Source organism: Crocodylus porosus, unplaced genomic scaffold (assembly GCF_001723895.1).
Source record: "Crocodylus porosus isolate Cpor-Errol unplaced genomic scaffold, CroPor_comp1, whole genome shotgun sequence".
Classification (NCBI taxonomy): domain Eukaryota; kingdom Metazoa; phylum Chordata; order Crocodylia; family Crocodylidae; genus Crocodylus; species Crocodylus porosus.
The window spans coordinates 85,158,020-85,164,019 of record NW_017728918.1 but is presented as its reverse complement, the minus strand read 5'-3'; positions in this window follow the sequence as shown (position 1 = coordinate 85,164,019).

Here is a 6,000-nt window from a genome sequence, read left to right as displayed (position 1 = left end):
TATTAGCTCTAGCCCTGGGAGCTTCAAAACAGCTTACAGGCAGAAGTAAATACAGGCAGGGATTTAGAGAGAGTGAGCTACAAAACCTGGGATTTGGCCAGCACCCTATGGCTGATAACCTGTTCTTGAATACAGCGTCCACAGGATCATTAAAACTAGTAATCATCATTACAAGTGGCTTGGAGCTTGATTTGAATGCCTGCACCTCCACCAGCCCCGTGACCTGAGCATTAACATATGGCTATAATTCAGTTTTCACTCAGTTGGCTGTGAGCTACTGTATCTACCAAATGACCACCCCTATTGTCTGAAGTGCACAAAGTTTCCCTCTTTGAGCCCTGATCAGGCGTCACACTGCTTAAGTTTGGTTCTGATAAAAGTCTTTATAATTCTCATTAGAAAAACAATGACATTTAATACTTGGACTTTTTTCCTATTTCCTTTTAAAATTCACAAATAATAGGTTTCAGAAAACAAATGAATAGAGCTTCTATTTTTTTTGCCTGTTTGTGACTGAATGATGTTATCATTATTGATGCGTTCTGTTTTCCATGATGCTTGTGTTTTTAAATCTGTTGTATGATTTCCTCATTTCATTTTCTTTATAAATACAATACAGAAGAACTAATGCCTGTTGCTACGAAGCATAGTCATAGTGATATACACAGTGACCCTTTTGTTCTGTAATGATCATCACAAGAAAGTTCCTTCATTTGTATTTTCTCTCCAAAAGTAACTTCATCAGTGGTACTGAAAGGGGGATGGTAGATAGCCCTGGACCATAAATCAGTACACAGCAGCACTGAAGATCCTAGCACATACCAGACTAAAGTAATGGGGCACTTTAGGATCCATATTGCTGAGATCCCTTCTCTAGGGGGCTTGTCCAGAATGATGGTGGAGGTTAGGCCACCTGACTAGGAGGGATCCAGGTTGGGGTCTGAACGTCAGTCGGGAATATAGTAGGGCCCATACGGGTCCAGAGCCATAAGATGATGCCATTTGTGAGGCATGGGACATGGGGAGGTTGGAGTCATGTATTATGCTCTTGGCATCGGGGCAATAAATGGGCAGACTCCTGCCTATGAACAACTAACAAAGGCATGGCAGGAGAGTCAGGTGGGTGGACTGCCCTATACAGGTGGGTGGGTCAACAACTGGACCAGCCTCAGGAAGGCCTCTTGTCACACCTTCCATCTGCTGAGTAGAGCTTCTGGATATTTTGCTCAAGCAAATTTGCATGTGGTAACCATTATTTCCTTGCAGCAAGTAATTTCAAGGTTTCTTGCCCTATATTCTGCTCTCCTTGAAAGGATTTACTTCTGTAACAGGAAATCATATAGAAGACAATAGGAAAGGTTCTAGGCTGATGCTTTAGAGCAAAACAGAACAAAAATGGGAAGAGTCATTTTACGAATACTAAGCTTTTCTTTTATCATCAGTGGAGCTGGTAGTGACACCTGTACTCAAGGCAGCTGACACTTTCCATCATCAGACTAGTTGTACGCATCAGCACCGAATTGTGTGACCTGAAATTTTCCATTTGCTTTGGGCTCAATTTTTTATGGAGTGTTTAAACTAAGATGCTGTAAGCAGTTCCCAAGAAGGAGGCTTATGCAAAATATTCTGTCTTAGCTCTGTGTAGAAACCACTGTTACAACTGTTTTGTTGAGAAGCTGTAACATCTATGTGTTATGGATCAGGTACTTAAAATCTGGTGTGTGCATAGGGCTGAACTTTATGCCTGAAAGCTGCTTTGTGGTGGCTCCTTGTAAAAACCACTTAAGTTTTGCTGAATAATGAACCTTTAAAAAAACCATTTTGCATGTACTCTGTAAAGAATGATGAGAGCTTGGCAGCAAAATTCTCTAAAGACTCCATCTCTAGGGAGCATGCCCCAGCCCTGTACTGCAGGGACAAGCAAAACTTTCCCCTGTAATTGTTCCTCCTGTCTTCCAGGGGTCTGCCATGATGTCAGGATCTGGAACAGAGAGCAGTGGGACTGCTGTTGCCTGGGAGTGAGAAGCTCATGGCAGAGGTGGTAGCGCAGAATTCAGAGGAACAAAGTGTAGAGGAAAGGCAAAACTTGTCCCTTTCTTTTATTTTCTCTACCACTTATTGAGGTCCAGCTCATCTTTAAAATAAGACAGATACATCCCATCCTATTCCCTCATCCTTCCCATAAAGGAGTTTGCCTTAGGGAGTGGGGTTGGAGGATAGAACTAAACCTCACCCTAATCTCCCCAACCATGTCAAAGCTCCGTCTGCCCAGTTGTGCTCCATTTTCTAGGTTGTGGCCCCTGTAGAGACAACTGCTTTTCTCCATCGCCCATGCATTTCCCTGAGTTTCTACATTCTAGTTCTCATCTCCCTGCCCTGCCTCTGAATTGGTTGCTGGCTTGAAGAATATTTTCCTTCTCTCTTTCCTCACTGCCCATTGTATTTCAGATCCTTTTAGAGGTGGGGGCTTAATAAGTCTAGCATCCAGCAGCACCAGTTGTTTCTACAACCAGTCAAGTTCCAGCTTCCTCCTCTTTCATGAATAATAAGGCATAATGTCATCTAGCTCTGATGTTAGTCATTTTGATGGCTCTTGTGGTTCAGCAGCAAATCCAGTGTCACCCCTCCCATTTTGCTGGGTGTGTTGTTACCATCAGCAGGTAAGAGGAGAGATGAAGCTTACGCCTATGTTCTGATGAGTAGCTAGAGATGCACAAACAAAGGGCATGGCTGTGTGGTTAGATTGGGGCTGAGAGACAGGACACTTCAGTTTCTGTTTTTTCCTAGGTCTGATTTGCTGGCTCAGTTTCCTATCTGTAAAAGACTGTAATCTCACAACCCTATTAAACACCTTACTGAGGCTGCAAATAGAAGTTGCATTTATCATGGCATAAATCATTTTATCCTGGGACAAGGTATATTTTTACAGACATTTGTGTCTGTTGTCCCAAAATACATCCTAAAAAAGTTTCCCGGGTAGAATGTAGTCACACTTTATTCTGAGCTACCACAAAGTGTGTCTGTACAGTTATCCTGGGATTGCATCGCTGAATCAATGTCAGAAAAGTGGCAGTGCATTCAGCTGCTTACTAAACCACGATTAGAAGGTCAATGTCTGTACACGCCGATCCTGGGATACATAGGCATCCACTTTGTTTTTTGCTGTTGGGTACTTTTTTATTAGGCATTCCTGTGCCAAGCTCCACACATGCCCAGAGTAGCAGCGCATTTCTTCAACGCAGCTTGCCTGATGTGGATCATGGATGCTGACCACCTACTAATTTTTTTGGTGGGTGCTTGAGCCCCAGAGCACCCATGGACTCGGTGCCTATGCCAGGATATTTTCGTTCTGAGAGAAACACAGGCACAGCTTATCCAGGGACAAATGCAATATCTGTTCTAGCCTGACAGCCTCTGACAAAAGATACTGTTGAAAGAAATGCACACACACGCACACATGAACACATGCACGTGCATATGTGCATGTGTGCACAAACACAAGCATGCAGGCACACATGCTCTAATAAGCTCTTTCCTAGAGGTGACAAGTCCTTAAGTATGAGCTATGCAGTTTTTGTATGACTTGGAAGTGTTTTGGTTGGTGATGTGAAATTGAAGGCAACAAGCTCTACCACTATAACAACCCATTAAGAAAGCATAGCATTTTAAGCAACCTGGAAGAGAAGAAGTAGTCCAACTCCTGTGCATTGACAAGCCTGAAGCCTGAAGTTCCTGCCATAATCTCTCCCAATCTGCCCATCACCTCTAAGTGCAGAGCACATTCCAGACCCTCCAGGCCAGGTCCTCTGGACATGTGTTGCTGACTTTGCAGTTCTTTAGTGCACTGGTTCTTATTAATTTGTCAAAACTGTGGCCAAGTAAAAGGAAATGGCACTTATCTAAATTGTAGCCCAAAGGTTTTCCTTGGAAGCAGCTGCAAAATTTATCCACTCTTTAAAATGTTCCCAGCCCCACCATCATTTCTCTCTTGGGCCCTGCTATGGCCACCAAAATCTCTAACCAACTGCAATGCCAATCTCTAACCAGGTGAGTGCTTTAATGTGTCTCTTGAGCAGGGGTGTGTGCAGGGCTCCCTGCCAGAACCCTGCTCTCCCTCCCACACACCTGTCTGGTTGCTACTGCTCCTTCAGCCTGCCTGGGTATGTTTACTCTATGGCAGCATCATGTCCTAGCCTGAATGTTACAGAGGATTTCCCACAGCAACATACTGGTGAAATAGCTCTGGGCTTGTTCCTTGGGGCTGCAAGCTGGAAATCTGTTCTTAAAAGGTCTTGAGAACAGGTGCAGAGGGACACCCTAGCATCACCTCACTGATGTGGTTCTGGGTTTGGAGCATACAAGTGCAAGTGGGAAGATGGAGCTTGCTCCTTAGCATATCGGCTGGGATACCCTACTGCCCCAGTGTAGACAGCATACCTGTGGTCTTCAGCTGAATCTTAAAACAAAACTGTACTTCTTAGAGAAGATTGGCCATCTTGGGGGAAGAGAAGCTAGTCTCTCTTCCAGGCTTCACTATTCAGCCTATCATTGTATGTTTTTGCTTGCCTCTTGTGTCTCTTAAAATTAATGTTGTCTTACAAAAAGCTCTTCTGATATTCTAGATGCATTATTGTGGTGTGCTCACTTTATCCATTATTTTGTGTGTTAGTTCTAAGAATTGTAGTGATACAATTTAGCATTAGCAAATCCATTCTGGCTTTACCCTATGCACTACTTTTCAAATGTCTCCTGGCTACCTTTAATTCTAGTCTGAACTTTTTTTCTAGTTGTAATGCCACTAAGCAGCTGTTAGACAACCTTGAGCAGTAGGTCCTAATCCCACACTAACTCCTTGCCAGCAGCATCCTGCATTCACATGGTGCCCCATTGACTTCGAATAGAAAATTAAACCTGAAAGGCTTTATCCCATTAATAAGTCACTGGGTCACTCTTTCTTTTCAGGCTACTAGGCTGCAATTGCCAGCAGTCAAGAATTAATTCATTTGTCTTAGGCTCTAGAAGATATGGGGCTTTACAATATAGTTACTGCAGAACCATTTGAAAGGCTTTGCTTGGATTGATTTTAGACACAGATTTCTCTTGCTCCAAGAGACCTGTGACTTGTAGGTCAGCTGGCAAAACACTGGAATTTAGCGATATAATTATTTCCTCTAATAGTCAATATTTAATTAAAAAATAATCCCTGTTACAAACCTGTAACTGACCAGGTATACTGGTAATAAATAAGCAGCTGTTTGTTCTGGGGGCATTGCAGGTGCTTACAGTCTTGGGAGGAAGCATTCAGTACCTGGCAGGACTGGGTCCCCATGAAGCAAAGAAAAGAACAGTTTGGGTTTTTTTTTTACCCACATAGTTTGCTTTTTGTACAAGTAGTATCCTCACCTCCCCCCCCCAATTTAATTAAACTCATATCATGGCCAGAAATACACCAAGCGTGTTGTAATCCTGGTCACCATGTGATATAATGACTTCAAACCAGCTTCAGTTTCAGCCAAAAAACAAACACAGCAGTTGCTGAGTTCAGCCTAGTGAAATTGCAAGCTCTAAGGTACATTGTCTTTTTATGTAATGTGTTTTATTAAACATCTTCTAAAGCTTAAAGTGTCCCCAGGACATAACTCTCCAGCACAAAGTCATGCCTTGCCAAGTAATGAACTATGATTTATGGCAGTAACGGTTATCCCACATTTTTAAAAAACATTATTACAGCAATAGCTCTGTAGAATATAGGAGTAAAACATGCACCATTTGGCACATTTATGACAACAGTGCTCTGGTTTTCTTAACTCCACAGTTCTATGTTGGCAGTGTTTCAAATTCTTGAGACAGATGTTTAAATGAATTTTAAGAGGACAGTGAAATACTTTTAAAACATCATACATTGTTGAGCGTCTCAATATGAAAAGGAACATTATTTCTTTAACATTCAGGTAGGAAAGGACGCCACATGGCCTATTCTGTTTTAAATCTGGTGGAGGA